Here is a 21,836-nt window from a genome sequence, read left to right as displayed (position 1 = left end):
CTGTCCCCATTGCCTCTCACTGGCCGGATGATCATCACTCTCTTTCCTGGCTCTCACCCAAACTTTCTCATCCCAATTCCACCAACTACAACTCCCTTGTCATGTTCCACCCACTTACCCACAGGACCCAGTGTAATGAGGTGGGAGCAGGCCCAGGCTGTAGTCACATAGCTTGTCGAAGGACAAGTGAGAGCAGGAGTCCTGAGGCAAGAGGTGAAGAGCAATGTGTACTGTAGCAGCCAGCTGTACAGGGGCACAGTCTCCAGGGTGTGGGGAGAGCGAGAGGACTGGCTCAGATGGGACAGATGTCCCAGTGCAAAGGGTCAGGGAACTCAGCAGCTCAGTGAAGGTCTGGGATGCTGCCACCGGCAAGGAGATTGGACCACTGCACTCTCCACATCTCCACCGTCTTGGGGTCCTAGGAGTAGCACAGGTTCCAAGGCCTGTCGGTGGGGGAAGGGGGATGTTCAGGAACTGGGGTGAGGCAGTTCTGATGCATGATCGATTTGAGATGGGCCAATTGAGAGTATCGGTGCAGTGGGAGGACAGACATGATGGGGAATGGGCCTTTTGGACAGGCCCAGGGGAGGGCTGGGGCTTCAGGACGAGTTTTGTGGGGAGGCGGGAGCTTTGGGGACCAGCCAGTGAGGGACAATGGCTTTGGGAATGGACCAGGCAGGGGTCAGGGGCTTTGGGGAGGGACAAGTGGGGAACAGCGTTTGTGGGAGGACCTGTTGAACAAAAGAATTAGTGACAGACCATGTTGGGAATGGTATTGTGGACAGACTCGACAGGAGATTGGATTTTGTATGGACCCGTTGGTGATGCGATTGGGAACGGATCCAATGGGGATGGTATTGGGGACTGATCCGGCGGTGGACAGAATTGGGGATGGAACCAGTGGGAGAAGAGATTAGGGATGGATGCAGTGGGGGAATGGATTGGGGACGGACTTGTCGGCTGAAGGGAATTTGGTGGACCCAGCAGGGACAGGATTGGGGATGGACCCGGCAGGGAACTGTATTTGGGACAGATCCGGCTGGGGACGGTATTGGGGTTGGACCCAGTGAAGACGTGATTGGGGATGGTCCAGGCGAGGGATAATATTGAGGATCGACCTGGTGGAGGAAAGTTTTGGAGATGGACCCGGTGGGGGATGGACCCGGCAGGGGACTGCATTGACTCCGTCTTCAATGCCTGACACAATCTTTACTGGATGATCACAGCCGGCTGATCACCACTCTCTTTCCCAGGTTTCAACCAAACTTTCTTATCCCAATTCCATGACCGACAACCCCCTCGTCATGCCACACACCCACAGGGCCAAGGGTAATGAGGAGGGGGAAGCTCCTGGCTGTGGTCACACAGCTCATTGAAGGACAAGTGGGAGCAGGGGTCCTGGGACAAGAGGTGAAGGGCAGTGTGTACTATAGCAGCCAACTGAACTGGGCCACATTCTCCAGGGTGGGGGGAGAGGACTGGCTCAGATGGGTCAATTGACCCAGTGCCAAGGGTCAGGGGATTCCCCAACTTGGTGAACGTATGGAATGCTGCCACCAGGAAGGAGATGGACCACTGCCCTCCCCACATCTCCACTGTCTGGGTGTCCCAGGAGCAGCTCATATTCCAAGGCCTGTGGGTGGGGAAGGGGGAGGTTCAAGAACTGGGGTGGGGTAGTTGTGATGGGTGATCGATTGGAGAGGGTCCCAGTGAGGGAACAGGTCTGGTGGGAGGACAGACCTGATGGGGAATGGGCCTTTGGTTGCAGGCCATTTGGGGTGGGGCTGCGGGGACGGGCTGGGCATGTTGGGGGACAGTGGCTTGTTTAAGCCACTGGTGGGAGACAGGGGCTCTGTGGACAGTCCAAGCAATGGGCGGAGCATTGGGGACGGGCCCAGTGGGGGACAGAGGCTTTGGGGACGGGACTGGTGGGGGATAGGGACTTTATTGACAGGCCCGGTGGTGAACAGGGTTTTGGGGACGATCTCAGCAGGGGGAGGGATTTGGGGACAATCTCAGCAGGGGGAGGGGTTTGGGGACGGGCCTGGTAGGAGATGGGTGATTTGGGGATGGGCCTGGTGGGTGACAGGGGACAGTATTGGGGATGGAGCCAGAGGAAGGAGACCACCCCTGGAGCTCCAGTTCGCCATCGGGTCACTCACCTTGGCCCATGGACCTGCTTTGATCTGCGGGAACCTGAATTCGATGCAGTTGAGGTTCATCTCCCGGATCTGCTCCCTGGCTGACAAATCACCTTCACCTCTGGCTCGGGGTGGGGGCAGCAGGAGGGTGACAAGGGGAGGGGATTCAGTGTATGCCTACCAGGTCAGGGACATAGGACGAGCCCAAGAACTGGGGTGGTGGTGAAGGCTGAAACCTTTGGGGCATTTAAGAGTCTCTGAGTCACATGGATGAAAGACGAATGGAGGGTTATGAGGGAGGAAGGGGTTAGTTATTTTTATTTTGGTTGGAATACATTGGTCGGCATAACATCGAGGGCCGAAGTGCTTGTACTGTACTCTCGTGTTCTATGTTAAACCTGTCGGTCTTTCAGCAAGAGGAGATGTTGGGGAGGGTACGCTGCCGACTGGCACATTCCAGGCTACAGAAGTACATGCTGAGGGATGGATGGAGGCTTGGCACAGCCAAAACGAAGGCACTATGGGGATGGATCATAACTCTCTCATTACCGGGTATTGAGAGGCTGAGACCAAGGGGAACTCCTCCAACAGCAGAGGGGGGCACTAACCACACGGTATCAAAGTGGTGGCAATGAAGGTAAACAGAGACGTATGCAGCAATGTGCAGTGAAGGGAATATCTGGATACAACAGGAGGAGGAGAAAAGACTTGGAACGGTCTTCCTCTTTGGAAATAATTTGTGAATAAAGTCAATTTTGCTGAGTGGTGGGGGGTGGGTGGTGGTAGTGGGATGAGAAAAGCCATACTCAGTCAACTTTACTTCATGAGATACTTTCTCCGATCCAGGAAATCTCTTCTGCACCCACTCCAAAGTACAAGGTCAAATTTATTACCCTTAGATAGCACAAGAACGACCTGATGAAACAGCGTTCTTGGGATAAACACACGCAAACACACAACCAAGCCCTCATACAACAGACAAATGATACATGTGGAGCACGTCCAGAAAAATAACTCAATATTGTTGAATAAATAGCAGAGTTGAGGAGTATTTGTATGAGCAGCTCATCAATCATTCCACATTCTCCCTGCTTTGAGGAAGAGGCTGTTCCTGGGCCTGGTGTTACCGGCTCTGAAAGTCCTGGATCTCTTTCCCGACGGGAATAGCTGGATGATGCTGTTGGCCGGGTGAAGGGGTCCTCGATGATTTTGTCAATGATCGTAGTGGATCACATTGATATTTGGGGTGGTGGGGGGCAGGAGGGTGTCCCCAGTGTTGCTCTAGGCCACTTTACGTCCCGTGGAATGACCTCTGATAATTTAAAAAAATAATTTATAAATCCACAAAGAATTCACACAATTAATAATAATACAAATCAAATATAAATACATGTTAAAAGAAAGAATAAAGAAATTCCGCCCTGCCCCCCATAAACCACCCCATCCCCCCTCTATCCCCGTGCGAAAGGAAAAAAGAAGAAAAATGAGAACAAGGGACCCCCCAAACAGGAGCGCTGATTACTTTAATGTTCCTTTTCATAAACTGAGGCCTTAAGGAGAAAGGGAATGTCAGAGTTTCATTTAAATATTCATACCCACCCTTTGTAAATATGGGCTCCATATTCTTCCACAATATATGGTTGTTACGGCTCACAAACACGGTGACTGAGCAGATCCCTCGAGAACCATCAACCTTCATCCCAGGTGACATCCTGCACGGCGGGAAGCAATGAGCAATGGCAGGAACACCCACCAATCCGAGGCTGGCTCTGCCGTCTCAAAAGACCTGTCCTCAGCAGTGGGAGAGCATATAAGCAGAGCTGCCAGTTCAACAAACCAGTCTTCGACTTCGACTTCTTGGGTGTGTATCGTTCATTCCACACTTCACGGTAAGTGTGCTGGATATTGGTGCGAAGCAAGAGACTTTAACCATCGACCACCTCAAGCCAGCAAATTGGTCTCCACTCAGCCCCCACGACGCAGATATAGGCGACGAAAAGCAGCGAACAGAATCACTGGTTCTGGGGAGGTGGGGGATCATGCTAACTGGGATCCTCCCTGTACACAAGATGACTGACGAACCTGATGACCACGCAGAATCAACAGGGACCAACAATTTTCGACTTAGGGGACAACCCACACAACAGTAACCAACAAGGACAGGAATACTGACTAATTGGAGGCCGGCGCTGATATGACACAATTCCAGTCGACAGCAGCGGGGAGAGAATAGAAGTAGAGCTGTCAGTGTAATAAAGGAGTCTTTAACTTTGATTTCTTGAGAGTGTGTCCTTCTTTCCACCCTTCACAGTAGCGCGCACACTCCAATTTCACATCGAATGGTCTTGCTCATCTTACATCGGGAATCATGTGTCCAGTTTCCTTATCTGAAGAATGAGAAGTGCACAAATATTATCAGATTTGTTTCTGGGATGTTTTAACCGGGTGATAGAAGGAAAGTTTGAATATGGATCTCTTTCTCATTGGAAAAAAGGAAGATGGCATTACAACATTATGAGGGGACACAGCAGCACGGATCGAGAGAGGATCATGCAAAGGAGCCGAACACCAAGTGTCACAATTTCCCAATAACCGATCAGCTGCTTGGACTTTAATGTCTTCAATGAAAATGTAATATCCTTGGAATTCTCTACCCTGTTGAAGGTTCATTTAAAATTGGGATCCATGGGATGAGTTTACTGTCATACAAATTCATAGAGGGATCAGATCCATCGAACTGAGATGCAGATAGTTTGAAAAAAGTAACAGACATTAAATTGGAAGCGGTAATAAATTTGAAGGAAAGATTGAGAATAAATAGTCTCCCTTGTATTTCTTCAGATCAGAGGAATCCTGGAGCCAGGACAAAGTGATCTTATGAAATCTAAGGATTTGATTGTTGTTGGGGTAGTTGGAAATGGAAGGGCCGAAGGGGCTCCTGCTCCTTCGACTGCCTGTCTTCTGTCTTGCAAAGCTGATTGGGTGCACCTGAGTGTTCGCTCGCTCAGATGCACCTGTGTGTTCGCTTGCTTCAGATGCGCCATCCAATGGGATGATTCGGAGGGGCTGCTATTTGATTGGACGCTGAAGTCGGGTTGGATTGATGGGCAGGTTCGCGGGCTGATTGGCTCGTGCAGTGGGGAGGCGGGACGTTGGCGTCGTCGTCGTCTGCTCGGGATCCATCGCGTCGCCGCGGGCGCTAAAGAGAAGAAGTTGGCGACGGCGCCGGGATTATCGTCAGCCGCGCGGTCCAGGGAAAACGGGCGACCAGCAGCCCACTGGGCCCCACCCAGGAGTGGCCGGTACCGGCGAGGTGTTTGAGTGGAGCCGAGGAGTCGGTGCGAGGCCTGATGGCGCCGACAGGGCGAGGCCGGAGGCCGCGAGGTAACTTGCAGAGGGAGGGGGCGGGGGCAGGAGCTTGGCAAGTCTGGTTGGCGCATGCGTGGTGAGTTCGCGCATGTGCGACTGATTTGGATGTGCCGAAAGGGCAACAAAGCGAACCCAACTGACGACTGGCGCATGCGCACAGATATTAAGATGGCTGCCCCCAGCCGAAGGACCCCGAGGCGCTGAGTCAATCCGCACATTTTCGGTTTTACGTGCCCTGTGTCTCTGTTCGCGTTTGTCAAATCATTTGATTTTAAAAATAGGCTCTAAGACTTCAGGTGTCCTCGCACGGGGGCAAAACTCCGACTTGCGTCCATTGTGGGATCTGACTCCATTACGGTCGCAAGTCGAGGAGGACCTGTCGGGGTCATTGGGTCGCTAAGGAAGGGATGGAAAACCAATCCATTTTTCTTTGCTTCCCAATGCTCATAGAATGTGTCTGATTCCATCCGTTTTTCCTGTTGTAGCATCACATTCTTCATCAAGTTAGATGTTATTTTTTAAAGTTGTGTCACTTGAACAATAATGCTCCAATCCTTCTGATCCTGACGTACCATTTGTCTAAAATGTAATGATTCACAGTTACTTGTCTGAATGCCTTGAAAAATATAGGGACTTTGGTGTTAACAATACAGAGTAAAGATTTCACCAATCCTTTTGAATTTATGATCTTTGGGATTTCTGGTCATGTTTTCTGCTTAGGTTGGTGTATCTTGCAGACCTGTTTGGTTGCAGCAAGTAAGAAGTTATCGATTTGCAGCGTCCGCTGCAGCAGCGCTACCAAATAAAGAGACACCCAAGGTGAGTGTAAAACAAAGACTGGCTTTACTGTTTTAAATTCCCCACCTCTGCTCGCTTGCCCGACTACTTCTGGTGATGTACCCCTGACTTCCAGCAGTGACATTGTTGCATCACTCTCTGGCCGGCTGGCAGCTACGCAGAAGTGTAGGGCTCCTAAGCCCATACCTGGTGCTAGGCGTGGGCTCCTTCTTGGTAGTGAAGGGGAGTCCGTGCCATCTTGGACTCTCCAAGTGTTGATGTGATTTGGCTTTTTTTCCTCACTTGGTACGCTACAATCTCAATGTTTTAAAGGGGGAAATTCTTTCAATGTTTCATTCACCTTTATTACAGAATTCTTCCTAGATTATATGTGTAACATTGAATGTTATGGGTTTTCATCAACAGGGATCATGATTTTACTCATAATTTTTTTACTAATGCCCCATGGGAATCGAAATAAAAATGAAGTAATATAATTAGGAAGGTTTGTTGACTCTTTTTTAAGCAGTATGTCAGGATGATTTTCATCTTGCTTGCTTAATTAAAAAGTGATTCGTCAGTTCTTAATGGCAACTGCCATATTGGCATTGCAAGGAGAGATGGGAAATGGATCAGGTCCTTGGTGGTCCCAGGAAGACAATGCAGAAAGATGTCACTGGGCTGAATGTGGTTTAGGGAGAGAGAGGGTATTCATTTTTAGGAAACGTATGTGGCCAGCCACCTATCAATATTTTCCACAAATAGAAACTCCTGCTGGTAGAAGCCATTTCCTACTTTAAACAGGCCCAATGTCATTATCCAAGCAGATATTGTTATGAGCCCAAAGGATCCCAAAACCCAGCAGCAAGAGACATTCAGCAAGACAAGTGGTTTTTAAAACCAAATTTATTTTAATCAAATTTAAACCTGAAAATAGAATGAAAATTTAACTTAACTCTATTCTTAACTAACCCAAATTAACCCCTTTCTAATTCTAAGCGAACATGTTTGTAATGTGTATAAATTTAAGAAAAGTTCTTTGGTTCACAGTTCAATCTCACTTCTCCTTCTTCCAAGTTTTCTGGTGCAGGTAATTCTTCTGCTGTGCACAGAATTGAATGTGTCTAAATTTCACAAGGTTTTGGTGCTCGAAAGGTAAATGTTTACTGCTCAGGATAGTTCTTGTAGGGTTTTTAGAGAGAGATTTGTTGTTCCAGGATTTCCACAACTGAAGAACCACCATTAGTCACCTCAATGTCTCACTGATGAACCTTGCCCCGTGAGGGTTTTCCAGATGGTAACTTCTTTCTCAAAGCTACTACAGAGTTCTATTTCTCTTATTTGAAACAACAGGAGTTCTTTCTTCTGCTCAAGCTATTGTTAGATAAACAAAACCTAGGAAGAACTTTCCTGTAAGCACCCTGCAGAAATGTACTTGTAGTCATCGTGGCTCCATTTCCAAACAATGGTCATTCATTTTATGACATCAGTTTGATTAACAGCTACTTGTGAATGTGAATAACATTCTCCAGAGATCTTCAATATTTCTTCAGTCTTTCAAATAAGATGTTTTAAAATGTATGTGTGTATGTGTATGCAACCTACTCGAAATCTTACCAAAATTCCAAATATTACCAAATTCTCCAAATATATTTATCTATTACAATATCACGAAAGGAGCATTTAAGAGACTCTGAGACAGGCATACAGGGAAAGAAAAACAGGGTTGTAGCGGACGCATAGCACGGTATTACGAACCACCACCATCAGGTCCCAGACTTACCTGACACATCACGGGCTAACAGCGCTGGGCACCAAAGTACAGTGAGTGGATAAGATGAAGCCCCTGCTGAAAGGCATGGGGCGCTATTGGCTCGTAGCGTTAACCAGCTGATCTTGTGGACCAGAATGTTTTCACTAATATTCTCATTGACAGGCAGGGAATAAAAGGTCTGTGTATGTCTGCAATAAACCAGTCTTGAGTTGACTACCTTTGTGTGTGTTTGCCTTTATTGAATAGCATCTACCGCAGTAGCTGCTACAGGGTATTATTTTTTTATTAGAAATATCAAGATCAACACATCGTGGGCCAAAGGGCTTGTACCGTGCTGTAATATTCTGTTATTTCTGTTATTGCTTGACTTTGAATATCTGTTGTAAGCTCTGTGAGACTTCAATAATGTAGCAAATGTGCACAGAAAACATTGCAGTCTGGAGTTTGTATATCCTGGTTGACTTGAGCTTTTCTCTTTTTTACACAATGCTTTATAGTTCTGGTCAGTAAGAAAAGAAATATTGTGCATGTTGAATATGTCATTATGTCTGCAAGTAACACTGGAAAAGAGTCAGTAACACCAAGGTAAATAGCACCCTGTAGTGGTTGGTGCAATTTTCTGATGGGCACAACTTATCAATCAGTGGCTACAGTGATGTGAAAATGTTTGTAAATTATTTTGTATATGATTTATACGTGGAAAAATTAGCTGTTGTTTGTCCCAATTTCAGGTAGGTGTAGTTGCAAAGTGGGTAAGGATAGAAAATAGTTGGGGATCAACAACTGAGGCTTGCATTTGATGGTGTGAAAGTAGAAATGGAAACTCAGAATAAGACTAATCTGATTAAGCAAGCCACTGGCTCTTATATTTCCACCAGAAGTGAATCTCGAATTGAATTTTGAGTCATTTACACTGGTTAACTTCAAAGTCTGTTGATTGTAAGACTAAATTAAAAGCCCTTTTGCCTCTGGCTGTACTGAAAGATTGTTTTGTTTATTACATAAATCTTTCTGAGAGGGAGAATAGACTGAAGCTGCTTTCCTCCTCGTTGGTGATGAATCTTGCAGTAAGATCTTTCAAATAATTACAGACTCCTAATTCCTCCCCATCCTCGGGCATTTTCTCCTGCAATCTACATCAGTTAACACCATCCAGGGATTCTCATGCAGGGTAAAGTTTCGAAGCAACCTACTCCAACCATGTCCGTGCCCTCTGTGGCAGGAAACCCAATGCAGAGTAAATGATAGATTGGCTGAGCACCTCCACTTTGATCACAATGGCCATCTTGGCTCATGGTCACAAGCTGTATTAAGTTCCATTCCATTCCCATACTGACCTTTGTCTTCTGCCTCCTCCATTGTCTGGGTGAGGTCAAATACAGAGGAACCATCTCTTATTGCATTTGTGAATCGATGGTATGAATATGGAATTTTCCAAGTTCATGTAATCTGCCCACCCACCCCCCCCCCCATGTTTTTCTCTCTGACCTGTTGATCCACCCAGTTCCCCTCATATTATCCCTTCCAAACCAGATGACTTATTAATGTGGGCAGAGAAATGGCAGATGGAGTTTAATCTGGACAAGTGTCTTGCACTTTGAGAGGACTTATAGTAGTGTTGCAATGAGGGATCTTGGGGTGCAAGCGCGAGCTCCTTGAAAGTGGCAATGTGGATAGTTTTCTCTGGAGCTTTGGAAGCTGAGAGATGACCTGGTTGAAATTTATCTAATTATTATAGTCCTGGAGAAGGTCGATGTCTTCTTCCCCCCCCCCCCCCTGTAGGAAATGTAAAAATACTACGATGCTTATATTGAACATGAGAGGGGAAAAGGAGAGAAGCGAGGCAGGTTTTTGCACAGTGTGCTGGGGGTCTGGCCCACGCTGCCAGGATAGTGGTGAAATCGCCACGATTTAAGAGGCATTTGGTTGGGCACATGAACAAGAGGGAATGGGTGATGTGTTTGGACCATGTGCTGACAGATGGGATTAATTTAATGAGTATCATGGTCACCACAGACATTGTTCACCAAATGGCCTATTCCTGGGCTGCTCTGTTGGGTGATGATTCATCTCTTTTCAAGGATTGTTGCCAATGGGCAGTAAACTTTTCACAGAGGTCTATCTCCAGTGAATGTATTTAGAACATTTCCATGAGTTAATTCCCTGTAGAAACACCAGTTTATCATTCAAGCTGTGTAGCCATAGCAATAATGCAAAATTTGAAGGCCATCGTTACTGAATCCACTTTAATCAGCCTTCACCTTGTACAATGTTCAGTTGAGACAAGAAAATCAAAATGCAACTTTTAACCTTTAGGAAAGATGAGTAATCCTCTGTACCACAGAATTATTGCTGAAAAAATATTTGGAAAATTTTGTGAATTCAACTTGCAAAGAGGTGATGAAGAGGAACCACAACAAGATTTAAAAATATTAAACCCAGAACATTTATTGGAAGATGTTCATCACAATAAATATGTTCAGGTTCAGTAATGATCGATTCTGGAATGGCATGTGACAGTAATAAAATGAATGCAGGATAGATATATTCCAAGTAAAAAGAAATTAATGATTTGAATTGTGGTTTAAATGGTTTTGTGGCCAAATTTGTGGAGGTCACCAAGATAGGGGACAGAGTAGGAAGTGTAGAAACCGTAAAGTTGCAGAAAGATATAAACAGATTAGGAAACTGGGCAAAATGATGGCAGATGAGATTTAACACCGAGAAATGTACAGTTGTACATTTTGGCAGTGGAAATAAACAGGAAGCATACTATTTGGATGGGATGAAAATTCAGACCTTGGATGTGCAAAGAGACCTGGGTGTCCTTGTGCAAGGAAACCTAAAAGTTAATGACCAGGTGAAATTGGTAGTGAAGAATTCAGTGGAGTACAGGAAATTAAAGAAGTTATCTCATTGAAAGGTTTAGATAGGGTGGATGCGGGTAAGATGGTTCCCTTGTTGGGTGAATCGAGGACAAGAAAATTAGAGGTTATCTATATAAAACAGAGATTAGGAAGAACTTCTTTAGCCAGAGGGTCATGGATCTGAGGAACCGCTGCCTCATACAGCAGTGGAAGCCAGATCACTGGGCATATTTAAAACAAGAAATAGACAAGTATCTCGTTGGTAAGGGCATTAAGGGATATGGGAAAAGTCCAGAAATTGGAAGGAGTGCAGAGTGGTTTCGTGTCGGTTTATGGAGCAGACTCGATGGGACTTGTGGCCTGGTTCTGTCCTTTGCCTTGAGATCTTGTTCTCATTTGAGAGAGTTTATTGAAGGCAACTGAGAAAAATGGAATAATTCTTGGCAGTTGTTAGAGTAGGTTATTAGTTTGACATCTCTATGTAAAACTCCAAAACTATCTGTCACTTTGGAGTGGTGCCTGTCCCTCCAACCCATGAGGAATATAGACTTTCTAATATGTCATGTGTTCTTTCAGTGACAAATGATTCTCTTATTCAAACATGGCCAGAGGTCACTCGCATTTCATTTCAGCTTCACAATCGTTTTGGGCGGATTTTCAGTTGTAAATGTGGCAAATTCCTTTTTGGGAGTGGATTTCTTGTCACATTTTTCAGTGATGTATTTGGAAAAAAAATGCTGTTGTGTGGACTGCAGCTCTTGAATGCAAGTGAGCTGCATTTGTTGTCCTTCCAATGCCATCTGCTGTTTGACAAGCCTTCAACCTGGCTCCTGCCCTTTCCAAGCCTTGCTCAAGTGTTTTCCTCGCCTCGTGACCCCATCGTAATGGTGTGCAGACATGCAATAAGCCATGGTATAAAGGCAGGGTCTATGTGAATGCCACAGCACCTACTGCTGAATGACTCAAAGGCTCTGATGTATGCTTCAAAAAGACATTATCTTTGGGAGACCATGCTGTTTATGCTTTCCATGATGTGAACACTGTTCTTACAAATGTCACTAAGGTTGTACATCAAATGCGCAAGACCTTGCTCTCTTATCACAGATGCATCTGTCAGTGCTGTGGGGAGCAGTGTTCGAACAACGAGTCTGTGGGCAATTAGAACCTCTGGCATTTTTTTTTCAGCCAAGCGGTCACCAGCTCAGGCAAAGTATCGTACAATTGGGCAAGAACTCTTAGCTATCTATCTGGCAGTGAAACATTTCAGCATTTAAAAAAATATTTATAGTTTGTATGCAGTTCAATATAATAATAGAATCATATCCAAATGATACTTACAATTATCAAAATAGAATAAAAAATAAATTTTGTACTGCACATAAAAGTGAGAAGAGATAAAAGTATAAAAGAAAAAAATGCAGATCTAGGTGCGAAGCTCCTGTGATAACTATTCCTTCCCAAAAGGAAAGGCAGGATATTAATAAAATATTAGAATTAGACCAACATGATAAGGTTCAACCATTAAGATTAATGAAAAGTGGTGGTGGGGTGGAGAAGTGAATACATTAGATATATAAACCTATTTTTAAATATGGTTTCCATATTTTGAATTATGTAACATACCCAGTTCTAATATTATTAGTCACCTTTGCTAAGGGAATACAATTTTGCATTTCCCCATGATCAATTTTAAGATGGGATTCAGATTTCCATGGAATTGTTATACTTCTCCAGGCCATTTCCAATGCAATTTATAAAAATAATTAATGTTTTTTTTTTAAGAACTTGAATTCAGCTTCCAAATCATATACATTTCCCAAAAGTAAAAGCTCAGGTGTTAATGATAAACATTATTATAATTTGTTCCAGAAACTTGGCCACATCTTTCCAAAATGATGTCACCTTGAGACATCTCCAGAGACAATGTATAAATGTACCAATTTCTGTGCCACATCTAAAACATTAATTTGAAAAATTAGGAATAAATTAATTGATGTTGCATTAAATATAATTGATGAATAAATTTGTAATTAACTAATCTATCGAAAACATTAATTACTGTCCCAACAAATGTCAGACAAGCAAAAAGGGTCAATTTCAGTTCCCAAATCCAATTCCCATCTTTCTTTTGATTTATTCAAGTCTGGGTTTGGAGATTCCTCTTGAAATAGAAGATACAATTTTGAAATAAATTTCTTTGTCATTCTCTCATGAATCCCAATTTCCAATTCGATATTTCAGCTTTTTATTGGAAGGTCATTCTTTGACCATTTGTACAGACCACCAGCCTCTTCTGCATACTGCAAGTAGAAGCACACATCTCTACTTGCCCAGAGAGATTCAGCACTCGGACTTCATCCTACAGTTTTCATCAGACACACAGCATATCTGATGAAAAGTGAATGCTGTGGCTGGTGCTCTATTCAGGCACGACATTACATACAACTACTGCCATCGATTTCAGTGCCATGGCTCATGCACGGCACATTGATCCTGATTTCATCCGGTGAAACCAGATCAACTCTGGTCTCCATCTTCAAGATGTGACGCTGGATGAATCGGGTGAAAAGTTGGTCTGTGATGTTTTTCCCCCAACAGGAAGGACTCGGCCGTTTGTGTGGTGGCTATGAGGCAGGAGATTTTCTCTTCACAATCTATCTCTTCCTGGTAGAAGAACATCAATCAAACTGGTTAAGGAACATTTTACCTGGCTTTATGTTAAACAGAATGTTGGATTATCGGCAAGGACTCGCTTGCTGGGTCAACACCCTAAAGTCTCCAGGCACATGAAATTCAAGCTGAGGGATTTTGTTGTTTTGGATTCCCATTTCCAGCACGTGCACCTTGTGGCTTGCAAGGTCCACTTCCGCCATCTCGGCAATGTACAAATCTGCTCACGTGTGAGGACTGGACTACCAGGTGGCAGGATGAAATTCCTAACATTGGCATCTCTGCAGAGACAAATGCCTGTGCTTTTGTGGATTCCATCTTTTGGTGTTCTGGGCACTATTACAACAGATTGAGGGTCACAGTTCGAGTTGGTATTGGTCCGAGCTTTCACTGATCCTCTTGGCACAACCTGAATTACTGCTGAGCATTTCAGGCGAACAGCTTCTTTGAGCGTTTCCATTGACAATCGAAAGCAGGTGGTGATGCATCTCCATGGAGCGAACGTTTGGCCATGGTTCTCCTTTGCGTGCCTACTGCTGTTAGGGCAGATCATGGATGTTTAGTGGTAGAGCTTGTCTATGGGTGTATGCTGACCTTGCCAGATGAGTTTGTGAATCTGAGTCCAGGCACAGTGCTCCATGAACAGGTCAGTTATCTTGATTGTCTTCGAGAAAATGATGTGGCAGAGAATGATTCCAACTGAAACGGTATCTTCTTATGAACCAAAGTATCAACACCTCGAGCTTTCGAATTAAATGGAGATGAAAAACATGTCCGACCCAATCTCTTTTCAATTTCATATGTTCTTTCTCAGACAAATGAGTTTGTTGCAAAAAAGCAAGATCAACCTTCATTTTCTTTAATATTTCCTTCCTTTCAATCGGATTATTAAGTCATTTAACATTAAAGATCACAAAATTTAAATGAGCCATAACTTAATTTCCTCCTGAGACTGACACTTCTAACAGCAATTACAACTATATATATAAAAAAATACCAACACCCCCCCCCCAATTTTGAAACAATAAGAAAACACTATAAAAACATAAGAGTTCAAGAGTCAGACCCCCCCTCTGTGAACCAGGTGCAGTTAATTCCACAAGTGGCAGATGACTTTAGAAGTAGCAGAGATGACCATCAGCCCCCAACCGAACATTAAAACCCATCAGTCATCCCAGTGATAACACCCACATTGAGCTTGAGCTTCATCTTCAACATAACATAACATAACAATTACAGCATGGAAACAGGCCATTAGGCCCTTCTAGTCCGCACCGAACCAAACACCCCTTTCTAATCCCACCTCCCTGCACAATGCCCATAACCCTCCATCTTCCTCTCATCCATATACCTGTCCAACCTTTTCTTAAATAATACAATTGACTCCGCCGCCACTATTTCTCCCGGAAGATCATTCCACACAGCTACCACTCTCTGAGTAAAGAAGTTCCCCCTCATGTTACCTCTAAACCTCTGTCCCTTAATTCTTAACTCATGTCCTCTTGTTTTAATCTTTCCTCCTCTTAACGGAAATAGTCTATCCACATCCATTCTGTCTATCCCTTTCATAATCTTAAATACTTCTATCAAATCCCCTCTCAACCTTCTATGCTCCAAAGAATAAAGACCCAATCTCTCCCCATACTCCAGATGCTTAAACCCAGGCAACATTGTGGTAAACCTTCTCTGCACTCTCTCCACTCTGTTTATATCCTTCCTATAATTAGGCGACCAGAACTGCACACAGAACTCCAAATTAGGCCGCACCAACGTCTTATACAATCTCAACATCACCTCCCAACTCCTATATTCCATGCAATGATTGATAAAGGCCAGCATACTAAAAGCCTTCTTCACCACCCTATTCACGTGAGTTTCTACCTTCAGGGAACGATGTACTGTCACTCCTAAATCTTTCTGCTCTTCTGTATTCCTCAATGCTCTCCCATTTACCACATATGTCCTATTCTGATTCTTCTTACCAAAATGAAGCACCTCACACTTATCAGGATTAAATTCCATCTGCCATTTTTCAGCCCACTTTTCTAAGCAGCCCAAATCCCTCTGCACTCCTTGAAAACCTTCTTCATTATCCACTATTCCACCTATCTTAGTATCGTCTGCATATTTACTAATCCAATTCACCACCCCATCATCTATATCATTAATGTATATAACGAACAACAATGGGCCCAATACAGATCCTTGAGGCACACCACTGGTCACCGGCCTCCAACCTGACAGACAATTATCCACTACCACTCTCTGGCCTCTCCCTTTCAGCCAATGTTCAATCCATTTGACTATCTCAAAATTTATACCTAAAGACTGCACCTTCCTAACTAACCTTCCATGTGGTACCTTATCGAAGGCCTTACTGAAGTCCATATAGACAACATCCACTGCGCTACCCTCATCCACATTCCTAGTCACCTCTTCAAAAAATTCAATCAGATTGGTCAAACATGACCTTCCTCCCACAAATCCATGTTGAGTGCTCCTGATCAGACCCTGTCTATCCAGATGTTTATAAGTATTATCTCTAAGAATTTTCTCCATTAATTTACCTACCACAGACGTCAAACTTACAGGCCGATAGTTGCCAGGCTTCCTCCTTGAACCCTTTTTAAATAACGGAACCACATGCACAATGCGCCAATCCTCCGGCACTATCGCCATATCTAATGACATTTGAAAAATTACCGCCAGAGCCTCTGCTATTTCCTCCTTCACTTCTCTCAATGTCCTGGGGAAGATCCCATCTGGTCCCGGAGACTTATCCACCTTTATATTCTTCAAAAGCCTTAAAACTACACCTTTTGTAATCTCTATATTCCCCATATTTACCCAATTTGCTTTTTTTATCCCACATCTCCCAATATCCTTCTCCTTAGTGAATACCGAAGAAAAGAAACTGTTCAATATCTCCCCCATTTCTCTAGGTTCCACACACAGTTTTCCACTCTGATTTTCTAAGGGACCAATTTTGTCTCTAGCTTTCCTCTTACCATTAACATATTTGTAGAACTCTTTTGGATTAGTTTTCACCCTGCTTGCCATAGTTTTCTCGTACCTTCTTTTAGCTTTCCTAATTCCTCTCTTAAGATTCCTCTTACATTCAATGTATCTTTCAAACATCACTCACCGATTCTGATTCCAATTCTTTTCCCCGTTCCCTTCCCAATCTTAACCTCAGGCATTTTCCCCATCGATTCCTTCAAATCAGGGAAGGAATTCACAAAAGTTAATGCACCATAAGGACTCTCAAAACATTGAGACTGATCTGGCCCATAAATCACCTTAAATACCGATGGATACCGAAAGTAAACTTATACCCTTTCTTCCACAGCTCTGCTTTGACCAGATTAAACTCTTTCCATCACTTAATAATCTCCTGACTTAAATCAGCATAAAATAAAACTCTATTTCCTTGATACATCGTAGGGCTTTGATCAAGGCGAGCTTTCTGAACCACAAGCCGCAAATTCATTTCTCTATCCTGATATTGCAAACATCTTAAAAGAACCGCTCTTGATATTTAACCTGGAAAAGGTTTTCTCCTTAAAGGCCTCTGAGCCCGATCTAAAAAAATTCAACTCCCAATATCTCTGGAATCCTTTTCCAAAAATAATTTTACAAGATCTGAACCTTCAATATCTTCCGGCAGACCAACTCTCTTAATGTTATTACGACAACTTTGATTTTCCAACGAATCAATGTTTATAACAAATCTCTCTTCTGGACATCCCAGCCTGGAAATAAATCCTCAATATGATCCATTCTCTCCGCATAATGGTCCTCACAGTCAATAAAAACTTCTATTCTCTTAAATTGAACTTGTCCAGTGTCTACTGCTGTTAAGCTCTTATTAATATCAACTTGAATAAATGTAATTTCTTCACACATACCAGCCATTTATTTCCTCCATAACAGCAAATTGATCATTTAAAGTTTCAAAACCTTAGTTCACAGAAGACATCATCTTTTCATTTGGTTGGATCAGTTCTATAGGCATGAGGTTGACTTCCATCCCTGTTACAGGGGCCTTGAAGTCTGGGGAAGGTGTCTGTGGTGAAACAACAGCTTTCATTGGAGAAGGAGATGTTCTTCAAGCCTTAGGCCTCCCTTCATTGAGTCCAACTGCAGCAAGTAGTCATTCTTGCTCTTCTTCTTCTTGAACCTCTGAGTTGTCCTCCTCCACCTCTTCCCTTCCACCTCATACCTGGCAGTCGGACTGTGGATCGGATCCAGAATTTCCTGCAAGTGAGAGCATCTCCAGATGTGCCGCTGCATACAGGCAGACCCCTTCCCAGAAACGTGCTTGCATTCGGGCACTCACCCCCCCCCCCACACTCTCCTTCGTCAAGCCCGGCTGGTGTCGAATTCCATGCTTGCACTCCTCCTGGCCCAGCCAAAGATCTTGGCGCTATCTTGCATCTCCGGATGTGCAGAGAATGCAGACGTTTATTCCAGCTGGTCCTGACTTACATGTTGAGGCTTCGGATCCATGTCTAACTGATCCCGAGGTCCCTTCTGGGAGGTTGGCCTTGCTTCTTCTGCACTTTTCACAGGTTGAAAAACTAGGTTTTTTCTAAGTTGCTTGTTTTGATATGGTGTTGTATGTACTGACCAGTACAGGCATGGGCTGATCCACCCCCACCCCCTGATGTCATCCTCTCCTGGACTCCTCCCCTGTGACCCAGGCCATGAAGGTCGACCCACATCTTCCATCCCTTCACTTCCCTCACTTGGACCCAGGTGCCTGCACTGTTGTGTTTAATAAAGCCTATCGTTCCCCTCAGTCTTTGTCTCTGTGATTATTGGGCCTTTGTCTCTGTGATTATTGGGCCACCTGGTCGTGCCCAACACTGTTTTTTCCCTTTCTTCATTTCCAGAATCCTACTGTAGTAAATTACTGTTCAAAACATTGATAAAGTCAAAGAAGTCACTACAGTTCGAGTATTGAACAGTTCAGTCAGGGAAAGATGTCTTCTCATGTCTTTTTCCTACGCCATCTTGCCACAACCACACTCCCTCCCCCCTCTCAGTTGACTCCTTGAACACCATCCAATCCACGGACTCTAGGCAGTCCTGCAGCTGTCTTCCCTCACGTGACCACCTTCTGGTTGTCCTGATCTCGTAAGTGTTGTGAGCAATTTTAGGCCCCATTTCTAAGAGAGGATGTGATGGCCCAGAGGTGGTTTACAAGAATGATTCTGGGGATGAGAAGAATAATGTTTGAGGAGCATTTGATGGTTCTGGGCCTGGACTCGCCCGAGTTTAGAAGAATGAGGCAGGACCTCATTGAAATCCGACGAATTGTGAAAGGGCTGGATAGAAAGAATTTTGCCAGTAGTGGGAGAGTTTAGGACCAGTGGGCACAACCTCAGAATAAAAGGATATCTGCTCAAAATGGAGATGGAGAAACCTTTTCATCTCAAGTAGTGATTTTCAAACTCCTCCTCCACACCCCCACCCCCACCCCCTGGATCATATTCCACCTAATCCCTGTGCCAGAAGTGCTCTGTTAGTAAGGGATTACTTAATGTGGTATATGATTGGAAAGAAAAAGTTTGAAAACCACTGTTTTAATCGTACATCATTGACTTGTTCTGTGCGTGGTTTCATAACTCCAGAGGAAATGGGCCAATGACAATTTTTCTCAAGGAAAATTTTTCCGACACAATTGGGTCGACAGCAAACTTTCTCAGCCTTTTTTCTCATTCATGTGCCATTTTAAGCAATCTCTTACTCTTTTTCGACATTCCAATTAATAAAGTCCCAAACTGTTCAACCTTTCCCTCAGCTCAACTCCTGAAGACCTGGCAGTGTCTAAGTAAATCTTCTCTGCACTCTTTCAATCTTACTAATACCCTTCCTGTAGCTAGGTGACCAGAACTGCACACAATACTCCAAATTTGACCTCACCATCATCTTATACAACCTCACCATAACTTCCCAACTCCTATTTTCTTTTTGTTAATTAATGAAGGCCAAGATGACAAAAGCTGGCTTTAGATCCCTGTCATCCTGTGACACCACTTTCATGGAATTATGCAACTGTGTTTTATCTCTTGCTGCCGATTTCCATAACTTGGCTGTTCAATTTCATAATGTTGGCTTCTGGACTATTTTATTGTGCCCCTTGATCTAGAGCGTTCTGGCAGAACAAAGCAATTTTGTTTTCTTTTGTCAGGTCAAATTTTGTCACATTGATCCAAAAACAAATATTTTCACCGTTCCTTCATTTCAGATTCTCTGCAGCTGTCGTATTGTACCTCACAGTGACGGCATCATGTTTGTCTTGTTTATCCTTTCCCCCTCCATCCAGACAGATGTGCTGATCAACGAGTCGACTCCACTCATCCAGCACCACTGCCATTTCTGCTGCTCGGGCTTTTCATCCCACGTATTCAGTTTGTTATTTCTCCTCTTCTTTTTCTCAGCAAAGAGAATCAAGTTTGTTTGAATATCTTTCAGAATCCCAGTGAAAGGTTATCGACCTGAATGTTTTAATTCCGATTATTTTTCCAGTAGATGACCTGCTGAGTATTTCCAGCATTGAGATTTTATTTTACTTTCTTGGTGTATTACTGAGTGCTTTGAATGGGAGAAGAAATGTGGGTTGGGTTAAGTTGAGATGTCTCAATCATGGAGTGAATTTAGAAAAATAGATGTAAAAGTGGAGGGGGCATGGAAATTGTTCATTAATCTTTTCAAATTGATTTTGGAGCTATGATTGTTTTCTGATGTATGCACAGTGTTCAGAATTAAATTTTTTTTGATGAACATGTCTCAAAATTTGTCATATTGTGGCAACAAAACAGGTGCAAATATTGTTCTAAATTACATTTTAAAAAAAGAAATTCATTTGTGCAAAATGAAGAGTAAGTGAGAGTGACTGTGTTTCCTTGTCCATTCGGAAATCTGATGGCAGTGGGGGAGAAGCTATGTTTGTACCTTTGGGTGTTCATCTTCAGGCTCCTGGACCTGTTTTCCTGGTGATCACAGTGTGAAGAAGGCCTGGTCTGGGTGGTGAGGGTCCCTGAGGATAGAGGTTGTTTTCTTGAGACTCCGCCTCTCGGAGAAGTCCTTGATACATGGGCCAGAAAGCGCGGGATACTCACATGGCTTAATTTAAACCTGCTGGCAGCAAACTCTTAATGATGTCCCACCTTGTCCCGTGGAGCCCGGCACACTATACCCATATGACAGTTTACAGCACGGTAGCAGGCCATATCGGCCCTTCGAGTCCGTGCCAGTTCACATGAAAAACTCCACTAGTTTCCCCCTCCCACACTCTGCCCATATCCCTCCAACCCCTTCATATACATGTACACATCCAACCTTCTCTTAAGTCACAGAATGGACACTGCTGCAATTATCTCTTCTGGAAGATCATTCCATTCTGCCACCACTCTCTGAGTGAAGAAGCATCCTCCAACATTTCTCCTAAAGCTTTACCCCTTACCCTTAACTCATGCCCTCTTGTTCCAACCTCCCCTGCCCTCAGGGGAAAGACTCTACTCATATCTAGTCTATCTATTCCCTTCAAAATTTTAAATACCTCTATCATAACCCCCTTCAACCATCTACATTCTAATGAATAAAGTCGCAATCTCCTTAATCCTTCTCTGTGCTCTTGATGTTGTTAGTCAGGCAACATTTTTGTAAATCTTCTCTGCACCCTTTCCACCTTATCTATATCCTTCCAATAAATGGAGATCAGAACTGAACACAATTCTCCAAACTTGGCCTCACCAATGCCTTAAACAGCTATACTCTAGACTATGCTAGGATTTATGAAGGCCAGCATGCCCTGTCTACATGGGAATCCAACCTCAGTGAACCATGTACCATAACTCCAAGATCCCCCTGTTCCTCTTCATTCCCCTTAACTGTATTTGTCAACATTAAAATCCATCTGGCATCTTTCAGTCTACTATTCCAAACAAACCAAGAAAACCTTCCTCACTATTTTCGTATCTTCTGCATATTTTCTCACCCAATTAACCACCCCCACATCCAAATCATGAATATAAATGATAAACAACAGGGGACTCAGCACCGATCCCTGAGGCACACTGCTCGTCACAGGCTTCCATCCTGACAGACAGTTGTCCACCATGACTTTCTGCTGTCTGTTTCACAGCCACCTCTGAACCCATCTCACTATCTATTAATCCCTAGTGACTGAACCTTCCTAACTAACTTTACATGCGGAACATTATCAAAAGC

The 21,836-nt window shown here is 43.9% G+C and overlaps 1 long non-coding RNA gene across 1 annotated transcript in view; it reads left to right on the top strand.

Annotated features, from left to right (window-relative positions):
- The first annotated feature begins 5,269 nt into the window (after window positions 1-5,269).
- Window positions 5,270-21,836, top strand: part of LOC138745322 (uncharacterized) — a 29,047-nt gene continuing 12,480 nt past the window's right edge. The window contains exons 1-2 of the long non-coding RNA XR_011346169.1: window positions 5,270-5,525; window positions 6,231-6,329. This is a non-coding gene — a long non-coding RNA (uncharacterized lncRNA). The remainder of the gene's footprint in view (window positions 5,526-6,230; window positions 6,330-21,836) is intronic.

This window comes from Narcine bancroftii, chromosome 11, assembly GCF_036971445.1.
Source record: "Narcine bancroftii isolate sNarBan1 chromosome 11, sNarBan1.hap1, whole genome shotgun sequence".
NCBI classification, from domain to species: Eukaryota; Metazoa; Chordata; class Chondrichthyes; order Torpediniformes; family Narcinidae; genus Narcine; species Narcine bancroftii.
This window is presented reverse-complemented; position numbering and strand designations above follow the sequence as displayed.